Source organism: Neopsephotus bourkii, unplaced genomic scaffold (assembly GCF_033783945.1).
Source record: "Neopsephotus bourkii isolate Nb327-2 ecotype Australia unplaced genomic scaffold, CSIRO-AGI_Nbou_v1 NB_673, whole genome shotgun sequence".
NCBI classification, from domain to species: Eukaryota; Metazoa; Chordata; class Aves; order Psittaciformes; family Psittacidae; genus Neopsephotus; species Neopsephotus bourkii.
In genome coordinates, this window is record NW_026901172.1 from 2,393,975 (window position 1) to 2,419,066 (window position 25,092).

A 25,092-nucleotide genomic window follows, 5' to 3' on the forward strand; every position below is an offset into this window, starting at 1 on the left:
CTTTCCAACTCAAACCATTCTATGATTTTATGAGTCTATGATGTGATGTGATGGAGCCTGGCATAGCTGAGAGATCCCACTCAAGTCAACAACGGCTCTGCATGGATGCAAGATCCTACTTACCTAGATCTGATTGCTGGATTAATTGGGCAGAAGGCAAGAAGCAGTTCTGGTCTTCAGGAAGGCTGCTCTGAACTTGGTTCTTCTGGCTTCTAATGCAGCACAATCTTCCTTGAGTACCCAAATCAGACAGCAGAGAATGTGGGGTGATGAAATGTGCTGCCCCTTTCCCCTCCTAGAGTTTAAAGGAAAATATTTAAGTGACTGAAATAAAAATATGAGTGTCCATTAAAATTTGTGGAGTATGTATTTATTCCCCATAAAAAGTGTGAGTTAGAACTGGACATTGCAAGGCTGCTCCATAAAGAAAACTGCTTCTTCTCTTGGCATTCAGCGGTTTTCTTTGTGGAACTTTTCCATCAAAGTGCAGTATTTCAAATACCCATTCCCTCCCACTTTCCTCCAAGCAATAGGATGCTGACTGGGATTCATGCCCTGGTAGAAATCTGAAGCACTTTGGTACAGGGTAAAGAGCTTCAGACACCACTTGGGGTTTTAGGAGCAGTGGTAATGGAAACCTCAAGGAAGATCTGATAAATCAGGGTCTCCCAGATATCTAGTCCCACTTCTTTCCATGCTACTCTGCCTGCTTTGACCAGGCTCCATGTCTCCAGATGGATCCCACCTCACCAATTTTTTTTTCTGTTTAGAATTTGAATAGACAAAATCAGAAGATTCAGACCCAAACCTACAAAAGCATCATACTATTCAAATGACAGCATATGATATATTGGAGCCTTGCTCTGTCACTTAATGCACACAGTCTTATATTAGGTCCTCTAGCTGCTCACACAGGGACAGAGGAATGCTCACTGCATTCAAAAGCAGTCAGTCCTGTAAGCAATTACGGAAACACAAATGCCTTCAGATTTCAGATATTCTAGGCACCAAGACTAGGTGACAGAGGGATCAGAATTTGATCAAATTGCTTGGATCCCAGTTTTGGGTGCTATAAAAACACTTCAAGGATTCTTCCTGGATGCTGAGTGGCTAAAAATCTCCACCTTCTTCCTTCCCCTCAGTCTCACCAGTGGCACAAGCCTTTGTACAAGGAGTTAAAGAGGGCCTTTCATTAAGCCAAGCACTGTTTTTCCCCTCCTGCCTCTCCAATTCTAGTAGCCCAGTGGCTCTATATGCTCTTCTGGCTTCTGTTTCCTTGTCTGCTGCCTTCATTCTCAGTAGCTACATCTCTGTCTGATGCTGACCATATCAGGGCCATTTATCTCGATAAGATGGCTAATTTCCCTTGTCTGGTAGATCAGAAATTCCAGTCGGGATCTCAGTGACACCTATATAAATCCAGATTAAATCCATTTTAGAAGTAGAAGGAGCATTTGACCTGAAATCTTTAGGGGTTTCAGGTTTGTTGCCTAAATCACTGTGTGGCTAATTTACATCGCAATAGATAGGCTCTCATTTTGTGGGTCTGTGTATGGTTTGAGCAAACATTGCTCTTACTATCACCTGCTGCTACAAAAATGATACTTCTCTGGATGACCCATTCACTGGGAAAGCTTAGGGATTGGAAAGAAGAAAACTATGGGATTGGTTTGTTAGGTGGTGGGGGTTGCATTTCCATTTTTATAAGCAGCACAGTGAACTCCAGCAATGAGACAGGGCTGAGGACAACAGCTGCCAGCCTTTGCCATATCTTTATGAACCCTAATACAAGAAAATGCCAGTAACTCCTGCAAAACCTGCAAAAAACCCCCACTGAATATGCTTTGGCCAGAGCTCAGCAGCTACATGGTGTTTACCAAGTCTCAAAACCTCATCAGCTCTTAGCTTATTTGTTAAAATGTTCAATGCCTATTTTATAAATCGTCTTTAGAGTTCTCTGATGATAAGGAAATAAATATTCACTTTTTGAAAGCCAGTAAGTAAAGAACTAACCAACTTAGGAAAAGCAGCAGTGGGAGTTAGGTCTGGATTCATGTGCTTCAGCCACGCTGAGATTCAGATCTGGTATGTCTCCACCTAAAATAGCACTAAATTTGACAATCTCTAACTTTTGTTATAAGTTATGTCTTTAAATGTCATGTTTGTATATTTGCACACCCTGTTTGCTCCTGGAGTAAGCAGACTCAAAAGGTTACCACTTTCTGCCACAGAAAACAACCCTGTTCTAAATACTGGAAAACAAAGCTTAGGAGGGTGAGAAGAGAGTTTAGCACTCTGTTGTTATGGTAATGTAGGATATTCCTGTGTTGTGGATATCCTGTGTTAGTAAATAGACACAGATGCTAACCAAGAGAAGCTGTGTCTGCCCCATCCCTGGCAGTGCTCAAGGCCAGGTTGGACACAGGGGCTTGGAGCAAGCTGCTCCAGTGGAAGGGGTCCCTGCCCATGGCAGGGCTTGGAGCTGGGTGAGCTTTAATGTCCCTTCCAATGCAAACCACTCTGGGATTGTATGGATCTATGTTAACCAGGCCCATCATGAATATGGATACTAGGCCAGTGGCAAAGCTGTGCAAACCAAGAGGCATTTTAGGTTTCTTTGACAGTGTCAGTAGTTGTGGTCTTACCACCTATAGTCATGTTTTAGCCCAACCATAACTTCTGGCCCCTCAGCTCTGTTTGAATCCACGCTTTTCCACAGTATCAGAATTCTGATTTCTGGTGTAATATGGTTGTGACCAAACTAATTTGTAATGGGGAGGCAGCCAAAACCCTAAAATGGATAAGCATTCATTCTGATGGACCTCACTTGTAATGCTAGTTGTAGTGCATCCTCCAATATCTTGGGCCCATAGCTTCCACTCAAGATTTATGCTTCAGATCTTTGCTTAATCCTTCTGTCTAGTTTTGTCCCATTAACCATTACACCCTGCCAGCATGCAGCTAACTGGGCAGGTCATCACACTGAGGTTCTGGTTAAATACTGATGTCAGTATTGCAAAGAGCATGATTTTAGAGAAGACTGCACTCATGTAAGAGCCTGTTAAGGAAGGTGGGGCACAAAGTGGTGGATGTCCAGGTTGGAGGATGCCCTGGAAGTATGAAGACCTCTTCCTTCAAGGCAAAGGAAGGAATCTCAGTCTGACTTACTCCTTTCCACCTGACAGGAGATGTTTGAGCAGGTTGCACAAAGCCATCCAGAAGAAAGGGGATAGAAGTTTTAGGCTGAAGGCAGTGAGATAAAGGGCAGCCCACCAGCTTTGAACTGTATTAAGCTGAAATTAAAACATACTGAGAAGATATTTTTCCCTATGAATATTGGGCCTATGGACTAGGTCTAGAAGTCAAAAGTCACCAGAGCTGAGTAAGTGTCCATGCTTTCTTGCTCCTCATAGTGCATGTAACAACGTCATCTCCTCTGCTCGAGCAGAGCAGGCATATAAAGAAGCAGCTTTTGCTTTAGCTAAGGGCTCTTAATTTGGGTCACTTTGCTTAGCTTCTCTCTACTTCATCACTTGATATCCTCTACATGGACTCAATAGTCTAAATGAAGGAACATGATAACAAGGCAACAAGTCACTTGTACCTGTGAAGTTCTTAGAAAGGAAAGGAACAGATCAGGACTGGCATTATAGCTGCTGTGGATTAATATTTAAGCATACATCCCTCCTTGCAGCCTGTCATACTGTCATCTGCAACACTGTCCTCCATCAAAACCCTCTTTAAAGCTCTGTGCTACAGTTGACACCTCCACTCAATCAGGGCAGCAGCCAGGCTGGAGGAGCTGTCTTGCAGGACAGCACCCCCAGGCTGAAGGGCTCTGCCATGACTGCAGAGATGTCCTCCTGCAGCATCTTGGGCTGCTGCAAAGTCAATGCAGCTAAAGCAGAGCAGCTCATGTGCTGGGTGGAACACATGTGGCATGTGAGCAACCTTGGCAAGCCTTCACATCAATCCAGCCAGAGGGTGAGCACCTGAGAGGGCCTTTGTAGTGTTGTGTAGGTGCTCAGCCAGGTTCACCTGTATTTTGTCATGTCTTTTGCTCCTCTAGCCAAGTCCAGAGCACCATCTGCACAGTTTTGCTTGTAGTTCAGGCTATGCAATTCAAAATACAGATGTGTCACAACTGGAAAATCCTTCCCTAGTTCTCTTGTTAGACAGAAAGAGAAATGATGCTTGTGTAGAAGTGCATCCTTCCTATGCTGCTCCGAGAGCTGTGTCCAGCCATGGGAATTTGACTGTCTGATCTACAGGAGACACTAAGCCTATGAAAAGCCTTGGTTGGATTCTGGACACCCCTTGTTATGGACTCCTCAGGACTTCCCACAGCATGGAGACAAACCAACAATGCCATTTTCTTGCTATCAGCTCCTGATACAAAGGGCCTGATACAGTGTGTGTGTGTGTGTGTGTGTGTGCGTGTGTGAAAGCTGACAGCCTAAGTATGATGTAGTTTAGGTATTTTGGTACAGCAAAATGGAACAGAGTTACTTTTCCTATTATCTTCCAAAAGTTATTGAAAATGATATGAAATATGTTCTCTAGTCAAAAAAAAAGAAGGTGGGTTTTCTTTTAATGCTATTTCTTTGGCAGTTTATTCACTGGTTATGCATTCCCCCTCTCATGTTGGGGAGGCTTTGCTATTATGAAACATTCTGTGCAAAAAAAAAATGAACCCAAAAAAAAAGAAGTATACTACTTCTTTAAAATATATTGCAAGAATCCTCATTTCCAGATTTTTATTGCAGCACTAGCTGGTATTCTTGCATGCAGTTTTGTAATTTATTCTGAACATTCCACTTAAACCTTTTTTCAATAGCATGATTTTATTAGAGTCAGCTCACTGGACTTTCCCAAAAAGGTATTTAAGATCAAATAAAACCAGTGCTTGGAAAAATATCATTACAATATGAAAGCAGTTACAAAAACATTAGTACTGCAAAGTTTTATTTCAAATGGCTGAGCCTGCTGTACCCCACGTTATTGCACTTCTACTTCCTCAGACACACTCACTGGAAAAATGGGAAAAACTGTCATCTTAGCAGTTTTTACCTGTTTCTCAGAAAAAAAAAAAAAGCATTCAATTTATAGGGAAGCAGCAATTTTTTTCAGCACCACCATGAATAAGAGCAGCAAACTGTCCTTTGTTCCTGCATTCCTTGTCTATGCAGAGGATTGTTCTCCTCATGCCTTGCCAAGTGGCCCCCTCCAGGGAGCTCAGCAATTCCCTGGGGTTGAATGGATTTGGGCTGAAGAGTGAATGCAGTGATGTGGAAGTGTGGCTCTGCCAGCAGGGTAAATGCTGCTGATGCAAACAAAAAAATGTTCATTTAAGACATGAGTGAAGGGTGACTTTGCCTTTACTTCAGACAAAATACCCTCTGTGCTTTACCCTGCTAATGCTGTAATAGGTGGGAGCAGCCAGTAACCACCAGTACCACTCACCACTGGGACTGCAGCAAAAGGCCAGTCCTGCAGGACTGAAGTCACTGGCTGCTTTCTCTCTAGCACCAGTCAGATGAAGCCATGGGTGAACCAAAAAAGATCCTGATGTTGCCTTGTTTCCTAAAGAACCGAGTTCAAGCCTCCATGGCAGAGTCAGCTTCCACTCTGGCTTACCCACTGGACTTGCATCTGCCATTCAACTTCACATACAGGCAGTTAGGGCAAATATTTACCTTCTCCAGTGGTTGCTTTCATTGGAAATGGAGATAACTGGCAGTTGGAGCTGGAGTTTAAGCTAATCCATGTTTGGTGGGTTTGAATTTCATGGGATTTGTTTTAAAAGAGGTCTTTTTGAGGGTGTTTTCCCTTTTAAAATTCAATAGGAAAAAAACCTCTATTGCTCAACTAAATTAAAATCTAATCTGGAGTATAAATGAAAAGAAAAATAAACTAAAGGAAATCTTAATTGCTGTACCACCAGACTGCATGACACAGTCTGTTTTTTCACCATTCTTTCTATTTGAATGCCTATATTTATTTCATGGGACAAATCTGTGGAGAAAGGAGTGTTTTGAATAGCAGACTGTGCTCCCCTTTTTCTCAACCCTTTCCTAGGCTGTTTTTTTTCCAAGCAGTAGGTGCAGCAAAGCAGCCTCAACACATTTAAGTTTGAAGATGAGGCGTTATGTGTGGACTTTGAAATCTTCTTTTAAAACTGCAAGTTACTGTTCATATTACTTTTCTAAGTAGAAATATGCTTAAAAAGTAAAGTCTTTATTGCTTCTTAAAAGGCGTAGTGCTCTGTGATAAATTCTCATATTTTGACTGTTAATATGTTTGAATGAAAATTATTTATACATTTTGGTGAGGTTGAATGGTTTTCATTTGATTGCTGCCTCTGGAAATGAAAGCAGAGTAGCAGGAAATTTACATGTCATGCTGTGATGTATATCCAGATTATGAGATGATTGTGCAGCAGATGAACACCAAGTAAAATCATTTGCATCAAACTGTGACAACTGCAATTCCTGACAAGGCCTCTTAGTTTTTTGGGCTATTATCATTGTACAAGAATATAATCTATTGACAGCAGGGCTGTTTAATACATTTAAAGGCAGACAGTGGAAGAAATCTTAACTGTTTTCATTCACCACTGCACAAGGGTGCAGATCAAAAGTGAATTATATTTAAAAATATGCATGTATGATGATAAGATGCATGACATTCATCAACCTGTTTAGTCATGGTTAAGCTGCGATGGTGAAGATCCAATATTACTGCCATATGTGGTCTGAAATAGAGACGTGAGACTGAAAATTATATTATTGCCCAGTAGAAGTGAATAAACAGAGGATGACATTCTTTCTTCATCTTTCTTAACCTTCCTTCTTAGATTAAATTCTGCCCTTCTGTGCTTTATAGAAGTATCGGGTCTTAACTTCAGCTAAGGATATTTAAGCTTTTTAAATCTGATGGGGGTTTATTCCCTTTTCTGTGGTAAAAAGCATCCTCTTTTTTTCTGTGATAATAATAGGGTTGCCTTTGTAGGAGTTCCAATGTGAACTGGTTGTGGATCAGGATCCGAAAAACACTGATGTATTACATTTCCTTTGTCAGGTGTGATCTTTAAAATTATTGGGCTAAATTAATGAAGGTCTTAAAAGAGAGAATTCAAGGGAAAATATATTTTGTATGTAAAAACCTCATATTTTGGTGCTCTTTACAAAATGCTACAATCCCCTCCAAGGTCCAGGGTAAGCAATTCCTGAAATACTTGTGCTTTGGAGCATTTTAATGTGAAAAACGCTGCTGAAGCTCTTCATCACAGCAGTCAGAAGGTAGCTATTATTGTGGACACAGCCCTGAAAGCACAGCTCCCTGACAGAGCTGGGCTCCAGCCTGCCTGCGTGCTGCAAGCCAGTGAAATGCTGATACTGGAGCGCAGTCTCCATGCAGAAAAGCTCTGCCCTAGGGGGCCTTCAGGGCTGTGCTGGTGACTGTAACGCCACAACTGACTGATGGGCATAGATGGGGATCCTGCATGGAGGGAAATTTTAACAGGTTTTAATACTTGTTCTTAATCCTCCCACAGGGAGAATAGGAGAGTAGGGTGAGAAGTGGGAAGTCTGTGGAAGGGACAGTCCTGCTAAGCTGTGCAGGTGGAAGGTTGATGTGCTGGAAGCAGCTAGTGTCCCCATCAATAAAAGTAGAGCTGATGTGGGGAAGTGCAGCTCAACCACAACCCAACCAGCCCTGTGTGAGCAGGAACAGATTTCAGGCTCACATAGAAGCTGGGTGCTTTCAGATGAGCTCACTCAGATTTGGAATCATGGTGCAGAAACTCTTAGGCAATGTCAGCACAGGATCACAGGCTGCATGGTAGCCCTTATTCAGGACTTAACCTGTTTTCCCAAGCTGAAGGGCTTGAACCTGAGCAAAAGCAGCTGAACTGCTTGTTGGTGCAGCCTGGTTTGTCTCAGTTCTAAGCTGTGCCACAACATCTACCTACCTCAAGGCATGTCTCACCCCAAAATCTCCAGAAGCTCATTACCCTCTGTGGAGCCCCTACAGACAGTGATTATCAGGGCAGGAGACAATGGCCAACCCCTAGAAAGGCTGTGTGCAGTAGGGACAGTGTAGGGCACAAACAGCCTGGGGAGCACAGAGAACCACAAAGTGTCCAATTTACCATAAAGGGACAAATTTCAGCATACTTGTATTAACTCCAGCATTAAGAATAAAGACGAATGGAACATTTCAAAAGTGCTAGCATTTAAAAACCACCTTCCTACACCTTCCTTGCAGTCACCAAGACCAGCATTTTTTCCCCTAAGGTAACCCAGGCTCTCCTGTTTGCATGCATACAGATACTGGAGGTATTTTGGGAAAGTGAGACCGTGATTATTTCTGAGATCTTCACAAAAATTGCAAAATTTGGCACCATAATACTATGCACACAGTAATGGCAGGAGATTTCCAGGTGCAGTGGCTGCATATATCAAAGTTTCCATTAGTATACCATTATGTTAGAAAAGTAAGCAAAGACAAAGGGCTAAGAACCCTGGATTCTTTCTTCTTTCCATTTTTGACTTGTGTGGTGCAATACCAGTCACCTAAGCTAACTTTTTGTCAGTCCCCTAAAGATAAAAGGAGAAATATGTACTTTTTCTTACCTCCCAAAGCTGTCAGCAGGGTTGATTCATGTTGACAAAGGCATTTCTAGTGTGATATGTAAGGAGTAGTTGCTCTCTTGCCGTCTCAGTCCAGATTCCCATTGGCAGTCCATTCCTGCCTTTGCTTGCTTGCACTTTCTGTGAAGTGGCCTCTGGAGATCCCAGTGGGATGTTGTAAGCTGTAAAAATGGTTGGAAATAAAGAAGTTAGTGATTTTGCAGGCCAGCAATGATGCAAACATAGTTTTCTCTTAAGACTGAGGTAGAAAACTGGGGTATGCTCCTAATAATCTGCAAATTCTATTAAAGTTAATGCTCATGTTGCTTCACCAAACTCTTCAAATATATGTAGAGTTTCATCTTCTCCTGTGCAGTGTTCAAGATAATGATAAAAAAGGGTCATTTTCTTGTGGATAGGAAGGGATGCCATTCCTGTTTCAATAAAAGGGAAAAAATTTGACTAGGACAAGAGAATATTATCTGTGTTCATTCTGGTGATAAAGAATAACATGCATAAAAGGTTATGGACAAATGGAATTTCTATCATCCGAAAAAACAGAGAGTCCTTTCCATGCATCATCAGACTTTTCCTTCTACCCCCATCCTGAGAATTGCTTATCCCCAGCAAGTGCCATATTTTCTTCCTGGCACCACACTGCTTTTTCTCCATTGTCGATGCTCACACTTGTTTCATTAGCGCTCAAGCAGTATAAAGTTTCTGTTTCTAATGCTGCAATATTACCATCCTACTTCCATAACAAGAAGCCTGAGAATGTCACCAGGTATCTCATTATCATTGCAAAGCGTGAAGAGCTGACACTGCTTTGCATGCACTGAAGTCACTCGAGTGCCCCAAGACTCGTGGCTCCGGTATTCACACAGCTGAAATTCCTTCAGTTTTATTGCCATTACTGATTCATCTGAGACCAAGATCCAGCACTATGGGTCAGGAAGCTCACCCACAGAGCACGGAACACCTCTAGACTCAAAGACACATATTTAAGCAGCACTACACTTTTCCCTTTCCCCCAATACCTGCGTTACTACCTGAATTCTGCCACTGGAGGACACACAACCAGTCCCACCACTGGTGACACCAACATGCCCTTCAAGGCCTGAGTGCTGGTGGGAGCTAAAGCCCAGTTCAAGGCTGTAACACTCTTGAACATTTCCATCTCCTGAATGGAGGTTTCTGCATGTTGCTTTATTTTGACATTGGAGAGGATGCTGCATTTGGTAAGGCAGCTAAATACAAATACATTGGGGGGTCTTTCAAATGTCAGCATAGCGCTAATATGAAATCAAACCTGGTTTTATTAGATACTCCTGATTCACCAGAGAAAACCTACAGATTAAAAAGTTATCAGGTTTATGATGTCGTCCTTTTTGGAGCTGAGGAGCAGCTGTTGCTACATAACAGCTCTGAGCATGATGAACATTTTGGGAGAAGGGGTAATTTTTAACTAGAAAAAGAATGTTACTATTCCAGAGGAAAATCTGGCCACTAACTTCATTTGACATGTGTAATAGACTGTGATAGTTTTTTGGGGACTGCACGATGCAAAGTAAAACGAAGCTGGTAATAAGCAACTTGGCATTTATTCTTTATGTAGGAATATTTGTTCCTCAAAGTCAGACTATGTGGAATATTAGCATTTGAATAAATTATTCAGCACTTTCTAGAGAACGCAAGGGGAAAAAATCTTTCCAGCATTATAACATGACAATCTACAGGGTAGTAGAAAAAGAAGGCTGTCATTTTTTCTTCAATTACAAAAGGCAAATATTTATTATTTATAAGTATTCGCCTTGTATAGGCTTAAATGTTATTTATGAACCTGTTGCATAGTGATTTTCAATGTAACTCATTATTTTTAGCCTTAGGGTGTTGTAAAGGAGCATGGATATATTTAATGACACTCTGCTAGTCAGCGCAATTACACTGTAATCATTATGTAAAATGTGCTATTAATTAAACCAATTTCTAGTTAGAACATTCTCTTCTGCAGGGCTTAATCTTAATCTCTGGCAATCTTTCTCTCTGTTTTTCACCCATTAATTATCTGATTACTTTTTAAGTTACATATGATAAAATGTGTTTTTATTTTTAGGCTTCATATGCTCAATTATTTGTATTTATCACACCATTTGCCTGAATTATTGAAAAGGCCTTATTTGCCAAACAAAAGAGAACTAAAAAGAAACAGAAGATGAGGCAGTTACCTGGGAGTCAACAGTCGTTTGATGGTTGACAATTGCTTCTGATATCCTTTTTAGAGGTTGTATGGCTGAATTTCATTTCCAGTTCAGAAGCATCTCCTCTTTATCCTAATTACCACACAGAAATCTATACCTATTTTTAAATGCTTCATTTAAACACAGAGGCAAATGTCCATATTTTCCCCCATTGGACTGGCTCTTTATGTTAGTATTTTGTTAAAAGAAACATAGTTATACTAAAACAATGCTCATTCTTAAAGGAATTAACGTAAGCACCAACCAAATAATTATTCTGAAGGCATAATGGTATTTTTTCAGTTACAAATGAATACTGTTAACAATACCAGATAAAATAACAGCATCTAAATGTCTACTACCCTTCAGAAAAGGAAAAAATCACCTAGTTTTTGAAGTCATCCCTGCTCTGCTCTGCAATGACCCCTTGTGGAAAAAAGACTTGCAAAGAGGAGGAATCGGCTCTGAAGTCTCTGTATTCCCAGGAAATTTGGTGTAAATATGTAAGAGCAAAAGCGTTTTGCTCCTGCCAAGCTTGATGGTCAGGGATCATGGATTAATAAGCCTGAATAGCGTGAGGTCCATTTTAATTAAGTCCCAAGCTTTAGGAGGTCTTCATCTCAGGGTCTCCGTGTCAGTGTCCCTACTGCGGTCCATGCACTGGATAAGGCTAAACTACCAGCACCTGCCACGCTGCTGCGTGTGTACCCATCTCTCCTGCTTAACCTTTGCAGTTGCTAAAATGTCACAGAACCACAGAATCCCGAACTGGTTTGTGTTGGAAGGGACCTTAAAGCTCATCCAGCTCCAACCCCTGCCACAGGCAGGGACCCCTTCCACTGGAGCAGCTTGCTCCAAGCCCCTGTGTCCAACCTGGCCTTGAGCACTGTCAGGGATGGGGCAGCCACAGCTTCTCTGGGTACCCTGTGCCAGCGCCTCAGCACCCTCACAGGGAAGAGCTTCTGCCTAAGAGCTCAGCTCAGTCTCCCCTCGGGCAGGTTCAAGCCATTCCCCTTGGCCTGTCCCTACAGGCCCTTGTCCCAAGCCCCTCTCCAGGTTTCTTGTAGCCCCTTTAGGCACTGGGAGCTGCTCTAAGATCTCCCCAGAGCCTTCTCTTCTCCAGGCATAACAGCCCCATAATAACTCATAATGGGTGATGTCAATCAGAAATACCTATTAAAAAAAACAAAACCAAAGCAAACCAAACTCCATCGTCTGGATTTACACAGGTGTAAGTGAGGGGAATAGGGCCCTACATGGTGTATGCACTTCCTCATCTTATCCCATACTGTGAAGGTTGTCACCTGCATCAGCAAACAAGAAGCAGATGGCTAAAAATCACATAATCATCAATCTAAACCATGTACTGAATCCACCACGTAATCCAGCAAGTTGTCACTGTGCTAAGAGACATCCAGAAGAAGCTCAGGGCCCTGGTCCCAAATGACTAACAACTTCTGTACCCTAGTTAAAGAAATAAAACCTTTAGGTAAATTGTACCTAGCCAGTTAATAAGGTTTTGCAGGTTTGGGCAGAGCCACTTGAGTATAAACTTCTTTCTCCTTAAAAGAATGAGAAGGATGTCATAGATTCCCTGAAATCCTCCGGCATTTTCCAAGAGAAATTCAAGTATCAAACCACATTCCTGCATCCTGCTTTGCAGCCTGGTCTCACTAGATGTCTGAATCCAGCCCAGCTTGCATCCTGCCTTACTTTATGCTTCACCTGAGGACAAGGGGGTCTTTCCACCACAGCACCAGGACCTGGACTGTGCCCTTCAGGACATATTTGTAGCTCTGTCCCAACTTCTTTTCTCAGAGGGAGCCAAGTACCTGAGGAGGAGTGAAGCTATTTGACTCTGCAGCAACATTCACTCAATGGGATACACTGGAGAGAAGGGAAGGGTGTAGGGGTAGCACAGAGCACTTTCTCTTGCTGTCTAGAAGGCAGGTCCTGACCTATTCTGGTTGGGTGTATAAACATCTCAGAAGGCTCATCAGCCAAGGTAAATGTTCTTTTGTCTCTCCTCTAAGTTGTTTTATAAAGAGCTTGGAACTCAGTTTCTCCCTGACCTTGCAGTGATTACTGAAATAATTTGGTTTAAATATGAATACTTTCCTCTATACATTGAGTGCAAATATCACTTTCTTCAGTATTTGGTGTGTGTCTCTTTTCTGCCCCCAGCTAGTCATTTCATGAACAAACCTATCAGTTGTGGACAATACAAGGAAACCTTGTTTTATGTTTTGAACTACTGATGGGTGGTAGACAGCACGTCATCCCAGCAGCATCCCTTCTGTGTAGGGTACCACAGGACCTGGTGGCAACTATAGTGATGGCCTGTCAGGACTATGTGTGTCAGTTGAAAATATGAAATAGGTTGTCTTCTTTTTTGGGTGTAAAAGAACCAAACTATCCCTCCTGTAGTCAAAAGCACGGTTAGTGTAATGGGGGGGACAACTGGTAGGTACTCTGAAGGAAGAGTATGTGACACTTCACACTTCACACAGGTTCATTCATCTCTGTGTGTGTGTTTCTTAGAAAGGGAATCTTTACCTAGAAGGGCTTCTGGGTAGTGCTGCCATTTCTGCTGTATCAACACTTCCTCTGCTGCTCCCTTTCTGACCTGGCTTCTGTGGTGCAAGTCAATAATTAGAGCCCAAAAAACCCACAACAACCAACCCCTGACAGGGGACTGAGCCGTTTTCCTAGAGGAAGAAAACAACTCTTCCTCAGTAGAGGAGCTGTAGTCAGCTCCCACTCAGAAACTTGGACAAGATCAAACCCTTTCAGCTTCACTTACAGGAACACAGCACTGTCAACTACACCTGCCCACCATGTTCTTTTGCTTGTACTGGCTTCCAGCTCCTCCTGCTACATGCTGCCTTTGCTACATACCCTTAAAAGGCTGGTTTTGCCCACTCAGGGGTTATCTGCAGTGAAGGCAGCCAGAGAAAAGCATGTTTTGAAGGTAGAAAAAGGACTTCAGGTACCATGTCTCTCATTCTGGAATTGCTCTTATGCTCCAAAACAAAGCAAAGAAGTGCCACATCCTCAGCCACTGCACATTCCCTGGCACAGCTCAGTGCTGGCATGGCTGGAGCAGTCTTTGTGCCACCCTCAGGAGCCCCCAGCACCTCCTTGGCCAAAGCAGGGTCCCAGTTCACACACAGCCACAGCTCCCCACCATTAGCACAGCACTCCAGCACCAACTGGGAATTCCCATGGGACCAATTCCAGCAGTTGACCGGTTTCTCAGTCTTGCCTGAGGTAAGAAAAGCAGCTGCAAGGGAGAGGAGGGGTCAGTTCCAATGTACCTTGCTATATCCACAGGACAGCAGTGCACCAAAAGGGCTTGGTAACAGAGGTCATAAACTCCTTGATGGAAAAGTAGGAATTATGGCTTTGGGGCACAGTGCATATCCACTGCCCATCTTCTCAACATAAACCTGCCCAGCCCCAGTCTCACCCTATACACAGTAAATACATACATACGTAGGAAAGCGTGTAAGAGTAATGTCTACAGATAGTCTGTAATGTAAGTAGGAAAGGGATCATGAGCGAGGTCTCATCTGGGTTCCCACATTACATTTCATCAAGCTGTTACCCTGCTGCGCTCACGGAGCAAAGAACATCTGAATTCCCTCATCTTTCTCCTTTCCTTGTTTTTAACTTCATTTTCAGGCTGCTCTTCCCTGGATGAACCCAGTCTCCTCTTGCAGGCTCCAAGGGAGCCATGAGCTCACTGAGCTGGCAGCAGGTAGCTTGCAAAGAATCCCTGGCGAACAGTTCGCCGCAACTCTATTTTTAATATACATTGCTGACCCTAATGATGGTCTATTGAGATGAGGGCAAGGAATGTCTGATCAAGTGGAGATTAATTTTTGGCTGTGCTGTCTGGAAACGCATGAAAATGCACTCCTTTTTCTATTTAGACTCACAGGATGCCTTGATTGATTGACTAGTTTACAAATGAAGGTGATAAAATTAGGTTGAAGACCACATACATTTCTTAAAATGAGTCTGGCTGGTCGTGGAGACAATGAGGTTTGGACAGATTGTATTGCTGGTTTAGGCAATCTTCTGAACATGTCAAGATTTATAGACCTGTACTGTAATGTTACAATTGCAGCTCACTGATATAGGTTTCTTTGCAAATTCTCTCCCATTTTATTTGAAAAAGGCCATTAGAGAGTTATAGACTATTGAAAAAGCTTTCTCTTTGCTAACCCTTAATAAACTCTTCCAAACAAGGACTACTGCATTTTTGTATTAAATTTAGACCAAAATCTATAAAACATGTTCTCCCAGGTTTGGATAATTTGATTATTATTATCTAAATGGAGTTATAGTTCATATTGGCTTGCGAGAGTGTACATAGTAAATAAAGCCTAAGTTAAGGTTTGTACAAGATCTTAGGACACCGAGGCTTTTTCACTCTTCATTTGGATTACTGGATTTTGGGGAATGGTAAATATATTTCCCCAGGTTGAGAAATTATCCAAATAAAATCCTCCTAATGCAGTGCTGAAATTAATGTTGCATTGAGCTAGAAACAAATTACTATTAACATTTCTTTATTCTTAGCGTTGCACAGATACCCACAGAAGCCCTGGGATTTCCTTAATAAAGCAGACAAGGTTTACCAAACAAATGAAAACAGACGGCGATGGGCTTCATGCAAAATTAAAACCCATGATGACATTAAAAATCATTACAGGAGAAGAGCAATAGATAAGATATCAAAGCTCTTTATGAATTAATAATAAATTCTATTTTATACATTTTGCCGTCAGACTAATGTTATCCAAGAACTTTGTCAGTGACGTCCTCGAGAGGGGGCCTGGGTATGTTTAAAATGGGAGCTCCCAGATTTTGTTTTCATGCCCTTCTTTACCTGAAAAAACCCCACGAAAATGCGATGCTTCTATGTGTTTGGAGTGCTTGAGGACTGGGAAGATAGGATCAACCGGTTTGAACAACCAGTCAGCTACACAGCTCTCAGGAGATATATAATAATAAATATCTTGATTTTTGGAAAGAAATAATAATAAATACGTGATTTTTTATATTTATTGTGTCAATGAATATCATAAATACAGAGCTCAGCATGTCCTGTCTCACTGGGGAGAGGGTTGAGGACATCCTGACACAGGACAAGACTGGCTCTATTCCCTGGTGTGGAGGCCATACCTAAGGAGCAGCAACCCCATTTAGGGATGGGAGCCTCAAGGGAAATGCTGGATGCCACCAGGACCCATCAGACAGATGAAAGAGGCTGCTCTAATGAAGCCCTGTGGGAACATTTCCACCTCCCACCTGAGCTTAGAGGTGGGAGGACCAAATCTGCCTGGGCATCCTGAGCCTCCCTCATTCTCTGGGCTGCAAAGAATACATCCTTTGTTGGGGTAGGGCATAAAAAGCCCAACTGCATCTGCCCCAGGGGCAGGCTTCACGCTCACCCAGCAGCACCTCGCTCCAAGCTTTGGCAGAGCTCTGTCTCTCCAGCTCCCTAGGATCTGCTGGGCCATGAAGCAGGATTTTCTCTCAATTTACCTGTGCCTTCGGGGGAGATCCGCCTTTGCCCAGCCTAAGGACAGCATCGCTTACTTCAAAGTTCATCCTTAAAAACCAACACTAATGGAGATTTTGGAAGGCGAGGATCACAAATCAGGGTAAAGATGAGGCTGCCCCTCTGCAGAAGGGGTGTAGGAGTGCACAGCCATGCACTGCAGACCCCATAGGCACTGCTACATGCCAGCACTGCAGGGGAGAACATGGTTTCTCTGAGGTTTAGATTCTCAGTTGTGAAGAGCTGTGAGGGGAAGAGTGGTGAGAGACGTGCCTGTGAAGTTCACAACACCAAAACATCACTCATCTTACACTTGGATATTGGCAGCAGCAGGTCCATGAGCTGCTGCTTCTCCGAACATCCTGAGCTTGCAGCCAGCCCTCCACAGCTCGTGGGATGCTGCTCTGCTGTTTCTATTTCAACCAGCTGGTGTGTGGTTTCTCCTCCTTTGGTGGCTCCAGATTTTAAAAGAACATTGATATGAGAAGAAACCACTAAATACATAAAGTCTGAAATGGGCTGGCTACTAAAATGCAGTGAGCAGATAGGATGTTTTTCTGTGGAGCTCTGGTAATGTATATAAAGGTTAGCAGAAGAGGGGATTTCTCAGGCTGGTGCACTGACCATGCTCTGAGCTTTTCACCCTGCTGAAGATGATCTGGGGTGACTTTTAATATAAACAAACCCCTGTATGTTGAGGGAAAAGCAGCACTAAGCAATAGAACAAATGCTTTCTAAATCTGATGCTAAATTTCCAAACAGAAATGAGCTAATTTTCAGTTCTTTGCTTCTCATGCATAAAAATCAGATTGCCTATTAAAAACACAGCATTAAAGGAGAAGAAAATAAAAGCTGGCAAATCAGAAAGGACCTTGATTTTCCTGGGTTAAACATGATTACTTCACTCTATCTATTCTAATGCACTTGAAAGCAGGTTTACTCTCCTCCCACCGTAATAGGAGCGACTCCTGTAATAGCTCTAAATGTTTCCTAGGACTGTATGAAATCTTTGAGCAGAGGTACTTAAAGGTTTAGATACGTTTGAAATACAGCTATTTTTCAATCCTCAAAGCCAGCCAATCCAGGTGCCTGTTAGTCTACAAGTGTCTGCCATCTTTCTCTGATTGTCAGTGGGAATAGACTGATGGATCACTTCCCTGTGTCACTGCTCTAGACTGGTGACAATCAGTGAAATGATTGTGTCTGCCTCTACACATATCTGTAATTGATTGCCTAAACCCTAAGACTCTCTTTCCCGGTTGATATGATGGAACATTGGACTGAAATCACTCTCGATGAGGAGGAGTCAGGACCATTTGTTATTTACTTCTTTCCTTGCACCTTTCTTCTACCCTGCTTGAATTGTCCCGCAAGAACACATTATGGTAATCAGACAGAATGTATGTATAGGAATCAATCAAAAGGAAAGCCGTCACAAGAGTTATGACATTACAAAGTCTGTTTGTAACTTTTGATTTATGGAAGATTTCCTGGTTTATAAATTGAGAGTGAGGCATGTTGGGATGGCTTAACCCTTGAACTCCTCGGTGGAGATAAAATAAAGCAGTGGAAAAGGAGAATTAATACAGAATGAGCAGAGCCTGTCTTCTCTTACTTGTAATCACTTGATTATAAAATGAGACTAATGTTATTTTCTTTGTATTTCCAAGTTGTAAATGTTTTTGTATCAAAGAAAGATGCTTCACAGGAAAACGAATAAATAGACATCCTGCCAGAAGACTTTATAATCAAAAGCTATGAGCCTGTTAAGACTGTGCATATGCTTAATTTTTGTGCTGTGCCATCCAACAACAGTCCATCCCTGTTCACCAAAACATATGCTTAACTTCAGCTCTGAGCCTTAATCTGATTGAACTCAATGGGTTTTAAGCACACACTTATCTTTAGACTTCAGGAGCTTTGCTAATACTGATGAACTTAATCATCTGCTTCCCATCACTTTGCTTTTCACCTCTGCGTGGTCCCACTGCCTTCAAGACTGGGACCCAGTTTTTCAGCACCTGCTTAACTATGCAGACATGAACAGAAAAGATGTATCAAGATTAAGTGCATGCACAAAGGTGTGCAAAGCTGGGGCTTAAAGGTAAATATAACATGTCAAAGGAATGCTACAATAGGTGTAGAGAAGATATATTGAACATCTTACACAGTTATTTACGTCTCAGGAGATGTGTGTGTGCCTGCATTGACAAATGGCTGTTTGTATAAGAAAAATACTTTTATGTATATACTTGCATATTCTTATTTTCTTCCCTATTCTGCATTACCCTTTTGATGTTTTGAACATATTATTTTGGTTTTTAAAAGTGCATTTGGAAACTCTCAGCCCCTACCACATCTTTAGTTACCTCTAACCTTTCCTCCTTCAAGACTTCCATACACCACCTTGTTTGTAATGGGGTATGCCACTTTGTTACACTGATTTAACTGCTGACATGATGCTGTCTGAGCTAAGCAGTTGTTTTTCAGAAGGAAAATTGTTTTTCCATGACATTTTGCTTGAACGCTTCCTCATAAAATTAGGCCCTGTTAAATAGCTGCTATGTTCTGGATGAGAATGGATTTCAACGAGGGATGCAATGGCTTCGGAATGTGTGTATACAATGGTCTAGTTCTCAACAAATGTGAGAGGCCAATGTGCTTGTAGGACTTCTGTTTCTAACTCAGAAGACCCATCTATTCTTTCCCCCTAAAAGTACATTCTGCCTTCATAGAAAACATTATAGAAGTTGCTTTTTGGATCCTTTTCTGAAATGTATCCAAAACACTGGAAAATCTAATACTGGAAATATGAGCTGGATACCCATCATCTTTTATATGGGACATTGTAGCTTTTATCACTCATAATGTTTAGAGGCACATCAGAACAGCAAAATGGACGAAGTGGAGAGCAGCAGTATTACCACTATTTGGATTTTGTGAAGTCTTTAGGGTGTACAGAGGTATATCACCAGAGCGAAGCCACATTGCACTAAATTCCACATATAAATTTGGAGCTGCTTCATGTGACTTCAGTGGGATTAGAATTTCATTTTTGTTATATATGGTGGCAACAATTTAGAGCTTTAGTCAAGGACCAGACCCTATTGTGCAGAGAGCTGGATGAAACCCAGTACGGAGGCTCTTCAAAGAGAATACCAAACCCCAGCTTTCAAGTCATCCCAAAGAGCAGAATTTAGCTTAGGCCATGTTCAAAAAGTTGCCCAGTTTTCATATATTTACCTGATAATCTTGCAATGGAATGTATTTAGCCATTCTGCTGACAGCTGTACTCATTTTATTGGCTAATGGCTAAAAGAAATCAGGTTTTCTTTTTAATAGCACAGCAGTCCTTCTCTGCTTAATCTCCTTCTTCAGCTTCAAACTGAAAGCTAATCAGATTGCAGGTCCCACTGGGCACACTCTGTGTTTTTTTAATACATTAGGAAACCTCTATCACTATCACTGGAAAACTTAAAAAACCATTTAAAAACAAAAAAGAGGAATAAATGAAAATGTTATGAACCTGGAAATGTTAATTAAGTCATTTTCAAAGAAAAGGCTTTTGATTCAGAATAAAATGCCATGTCACTTATTAAGAGTTAACATTTTTCCCTCTAAAAAAGGTTCAACAACGAATTCAGGATCATTAACAAATTTAAGCAATATAAATGGATGCTGTGAAGTTCTGCTGTAAATTGTTACAGACAAGCTAAGTGGCACATAAAGGCCCAGTATAATATTTGTATTCATTTCCTGTGTCAGGATTTCACCTTTGATCTTTTACAAGCCTATTTACCCCTCATGGACAATACACAAGAATAATTCAACCTCCTCATCATCATAATAACTTTTATCCTGCTTAGAGATGCTCTTGAATCAAAGCTCCACACCAAATCCTGAAATATTAACATTTACAAAGCCCAAAGCTTGATTTGGATCTGAATTTTACTGCTGGCTTGAGTTACATATAATGATCCACAACACTCTTTGGATCCAAGACTTGATGAAGGTACATGTAGGACCTTGATTTTACCCATTGGTCAATATTTAATGTTTAGAAAAAAATAAGCTGATGCTGAAACCTTATGAAAGGGAAGAAAATGATGAAGATGAACAGAAACCACCAAAAAACAGCAGCAGGTACCTCAAAAAACCTCCACACATATGCATCTGTCCCATGTCATCACTTCCCTCTCCATGGACCAAGGCTAGTGACAGCAGCTTTTACTATGTCTTTATGTTTACATCTAGACATATGTCTGTCTATATGTCTATAGACATACAGATGTCTGTATGTCTATGTCTATGTGTCTATGTCTATAACTGACCACAACCTGTACAGTACCTCTCTTTTTTGGGGCTGCCAGGGTGAAAGTTGTGGGGTGCAGGCAAAGCTCCAGACCCTGCACCTGGAGGCAGATCATGAAAAATTAAAGCTGTTACCATTTGTTACCTAAATACCAAAAAACTGTTATTTAGGCTTCTGGAGCCTAAAAAAACAAATGAACTTACCTCATTTGAACCAAATGAAGCACGTTAACAGAGGGTCCTTCTTCTGTTTTCTTTGATTCTTCCCACCGCTACACATGTGTACTCTTGCACACCCTTCCCTGGCAGTACAGATCAGAAAGCCACGTAGACAACCAGTGATCTGAGCAAGCTGCTCTAGTGGAAGGTGTCCTTGCCCATGGCAGGGGTTGGAAATAGATGAGCTTTAAGATCCCTTCCAACCCAAATCAGTCTGGGATTCTGTGATTCAGCAATCCTCGGTGAAAGCCTCCTGATCAATGAGGTGCCACATCCTAATCCGAGCCTTGGAAACACTTTGGAAAATGAGCCCCCTGTTCAGATAAAATATAATAAAATAAAATAAGGACCAGAAAACCAATCTTTTCAGAATCAGTAAACAGAACTGCAGCATCAGAATAATTTACTTTGTGGGGCGTTCTCAAAGTGCTAACCAGAGTATTTTCTTCTTCCACAGCCCTGCACTGCTGTGATCAGGACACTGTTGTGACCTACAGAAGAGGGGAGCTGCTCTCTGTGATATTTCATTCTTTTTGGTTAGCTTGGGGTAGTAATGAACAAGTCACAGCCAAGTGAATTAATCTCTCTGGCTCTCCAGAAATGAAACTTCATGTACAGCAATTTGGTCTTCATTGCTTTTACACTGTGCCCTTTCAATAAGATTCTTCATAAAAAAGTAAAATTAAATTAAAACCAGTGGAAAGTGTGTTTTAACCACTCCAAAAATGCTCACAGATTTTCCATTAGACACATACATGTTTCAGCAGCAGGTAAAATTAGGTATCTGTGGTAAGCATCTTGAACATCATTTAGACTTACCAAAACAGATACTGCATGCTAAATTAACCTCACCAGCTGGTTCCTCATTGCTTATTTGGAGCCCAGTCATGATCATAGCAAACTTTCTTTTATTGCAATGCAATCAGGAGCAGTGGAAATGAATCTTAGCATGAGAACACAACCAGTTAGTATAACTAGACCCACAGTAACTCAATTGCTTGACCAGATTTGAGGTGGTACCAAAAGCCAGAGAGGAAATCTGAAGACCTGCTGCATGGCAGAAACTCTTCGGACTTTTGCTTCTTATGCCCTACCTATTGCTGGTATTTCTATGATTTATGGTTTTTATTATTTAATTTATCATTTTGGTATTTCCTGGAAAATTTAACTGCTTTCCACTCAACAGATCACTCAAGCCACCACTCACCTCAAAAGCACATTAATTATCCCATGCCTGTTAAGCACACATGAAATTCCAGTTGCTTGAATGTTACGTTGATTTAAACCCTGGTAAGCACTGAATAGGAAATGTGTATTTTAATAGTTACTTAGATCAATTAACCCTCATTAAACCACTTGGTGTTTCATCAACATAAACCAAATCTAATAAATATCTCCAGAGCCCTACTGTATTCTGAGGACATGCCAATTAATTTGAAACGTGGTATTAGCGGTTTACCAATGATGGCATAAACATGTATCTATTACATCATTGTTAATCTCTGTAAATATGTTTTTAATAACCTCATGGTATTTAGTCAGCATACAATAACTCTCTCATTAAGCTTAAATTAAATGCATGGTTAAGCATATTAAAAACACTTAATTTAAAATGTTGCCAACATTCTTCATATTAGGTTTCAATGTGGCTGTGGTTTCTTGGGATTCATAGAATAGAATCATAGAATCATAGAATGGTTTGGGTTGGAAGGGAACTTCAAAGCTCATCCAGTTCCAACCCCCTGCAATGAGCAGGGACATCTTTCACTAGTTCAGGTTACTTAGAACCATATCCAGCCTGGCCTTGAATGTCTCCTGGAATGGATCACCCATCACTCCCTGGGCAACCTGCGCTGGTGTTTTAGGTGGGATTGCAGGTGGTTGCCCAAATTTGGCAAAATCCCTGGCGCTGTGGCTTTCTTCTCTATGTCCATTAAGAGTCTGATCAATCATTTTACAAACACAGAGCCACTCAGTTCAGGTAGTGTTGAAGCCCAGACTGGACAAGGCTTTGAGCAACCTGGTCTAGTGGAAGGTCTCCCTGCCTGTGGCAGGGGGTTGGAACTGGATGAGCTTAAAGGTCCCTTCCAACCCAAACTGGTCAGTGCTTCTAAGTGAAAGAGACAATGATTTATTTATGGGCAAGAAGGCTCATGTGCCAAAGCAGACAGAAAACTTTGAGCAGATAAACTGTTTTCAAACAAATAAAATGAAGGCTGTAATAGTAAAAAAGGGAGAAAAAAAAGGAAAAAGCCCTCTGCTGGAATAACAATGAAGAGAATGTTGCCATACATGATTTTTCATTTATGGATAGCTGGAGACATTAATATACCTGCCTATGGGTTGTGCATTGCTGTTCCCAGCTCTGCAGGAAGGGGAGGTGATTTACAGCCCCCCGTGCTGTCCCACTGCCCCAGCTCACCGCCTGTCTCACCGGCTCCAGTGGGAGCCAGGAATGCGCCATGGCAAGGCTGGCACAGGTAGATGTGGCTTGGGATCTGTGGGGTTTGTGTACCCAGCAAGCCAATCGCTGGGAAGAGAGAGCAATAGCTGAAGCTTTTACTGCTCTTTAAGTTTCCTCATTGATTCCCTCGGTAACTGATTATATCACAGAAGTTATATAAAAACCACATTAAATGCCAACTAAATCATGGCTTTTCAGGACTTTTTTTTGAAAGCAATGAAATTCAGGACAAACACTATGCTATGCATGGAGATCACCACCTGGAGAGCAGAACTCTTCATTTCACACCCTGTCTTGCCAAATGGAACGAGAATGAAGTCGTGTGTTTTATTCATTTTATTATTTCCTGCGCTATTTATATGGGCATTTAGAAAACATACAGCAGAAAATTCAGATTTACAGCAATACTCCACACTCCTGGATCGCCATCCATGGAATGATCTCCAAAGGCTTTATGGACATGCCTGCACTTAAGCCTTATATTCTGTACTGGGCGGTTCATAATAATGTATGTAAGAATAAAGAGCACCAGAACTGTTATCAAGGGGACTCTAATAGGTGCAGAAACTGGGGGACAGGAAACTCAAGAAACACTATGGTGCCCAGAGAAGCTGTGGCTGCCCCATCCCTGGCAGTGTTCAAGGCCAGGTTGGACACAGGGGCTTGGAGCAAGCTGCTCCAGTGGAAGGGGTCCCTGATCATGGGGGGCTACGATTCTATGATTAGAAAAGCTCTGAAATGGTGCTGCTGCTTCCAACCAACACCAGCAGAAGATGCAGCTTCCTCATCTCCAAAAATGAGGCCCCGTAAAAGATTTCTGCATAGGTTTTCATGTCTGTGGTAAGTGGAGTCTATAGATTTGGGATTTCTGTGTCCATGCTTTCCTCATGAGAACACCCTCCATGACAGACAAGGTGGATGCCTGTGGGCTCCTCCTGCTGAACAGATCACCACAACTCCTCAGGCTGCATGTGTGGCGTGTACTGGACATTCCAATCAGGTACTTTTTCCTTATGTGTTTAATAAAAGACTTCTGAAGGTATGATGATCTAAAGGGATTTATCTTTCTGAATTTCTTACCCATGGCCTCTATTTGCTTTTCAGTTGTGTGGCTTTGAGTTTGAATTTCCTGATTTCCTAGTACTACACCTTTTCTTCACCTAAGTTTCATTATAAATACCGTGTACACCTCAGTCCAACTTGATTCAGTTTGATATTCTAGTTCTTCTGAGCCCGTTGATATATTACTCTTTAAACCAGCAAATACACAGTATCTTTAAGCAGGATGAGTAAGTCAGTGGAATGATGGATGGACAGGCAGACAGCTAGGTAAGATCCACTTGAGATATGGGGTTTCTACTGAAATTCTCATTAGGATCAGTTAATTCTGACCATTTTGAAGCCGTTCAGGTAACAGAGATTAAGGTTTAAGTTCATTATTGTACTATTTGCCTTCTGCTACTGTGAAAAAATAGCAGAGGAGGAACAAGGAAAGAAAATCAGGGATGCACAGTCAAAATAGGAATGGGCAATGCTATAAAAACCAGAAGAGGGAATCGAAAGGAGAATTAAGTTAGGACAACAGTTAAGATTTCTATATAGCATCCTTGCTTGTAACAACTAGATCTCAGATATTTTTTAAAGTGCTAGAAAAAA

At 41.7% G+C, this 25,092-nt stretch overlaps 1 long non-coding RNA gene across 1 annotated transcript in view; it reads right to left on the reverse strand.

Moving 5' to 3' along the window:
• Positions 1–268: 268 nt before the first annotated feature.
• The window catches only part of LOC133212215 (uncharacterized), a 55,194-nt gene continuing 30,370 nt past the window's right edge, over positions 269–25,092 (reverse strand). The window contains exons 2-3 of the long non-coding RNA XR_009725424.1: positions 8,637–8,815; positions 269–295 (exon numbers count right to left, since the gene is read on the reverse strand). This is a non-coding gene — a long non-coding RNA (uncharacterized LOC133212215). The remainder of the gene's footprint in view (positions 296–8,636; positions 8,816–25,092) is intronic.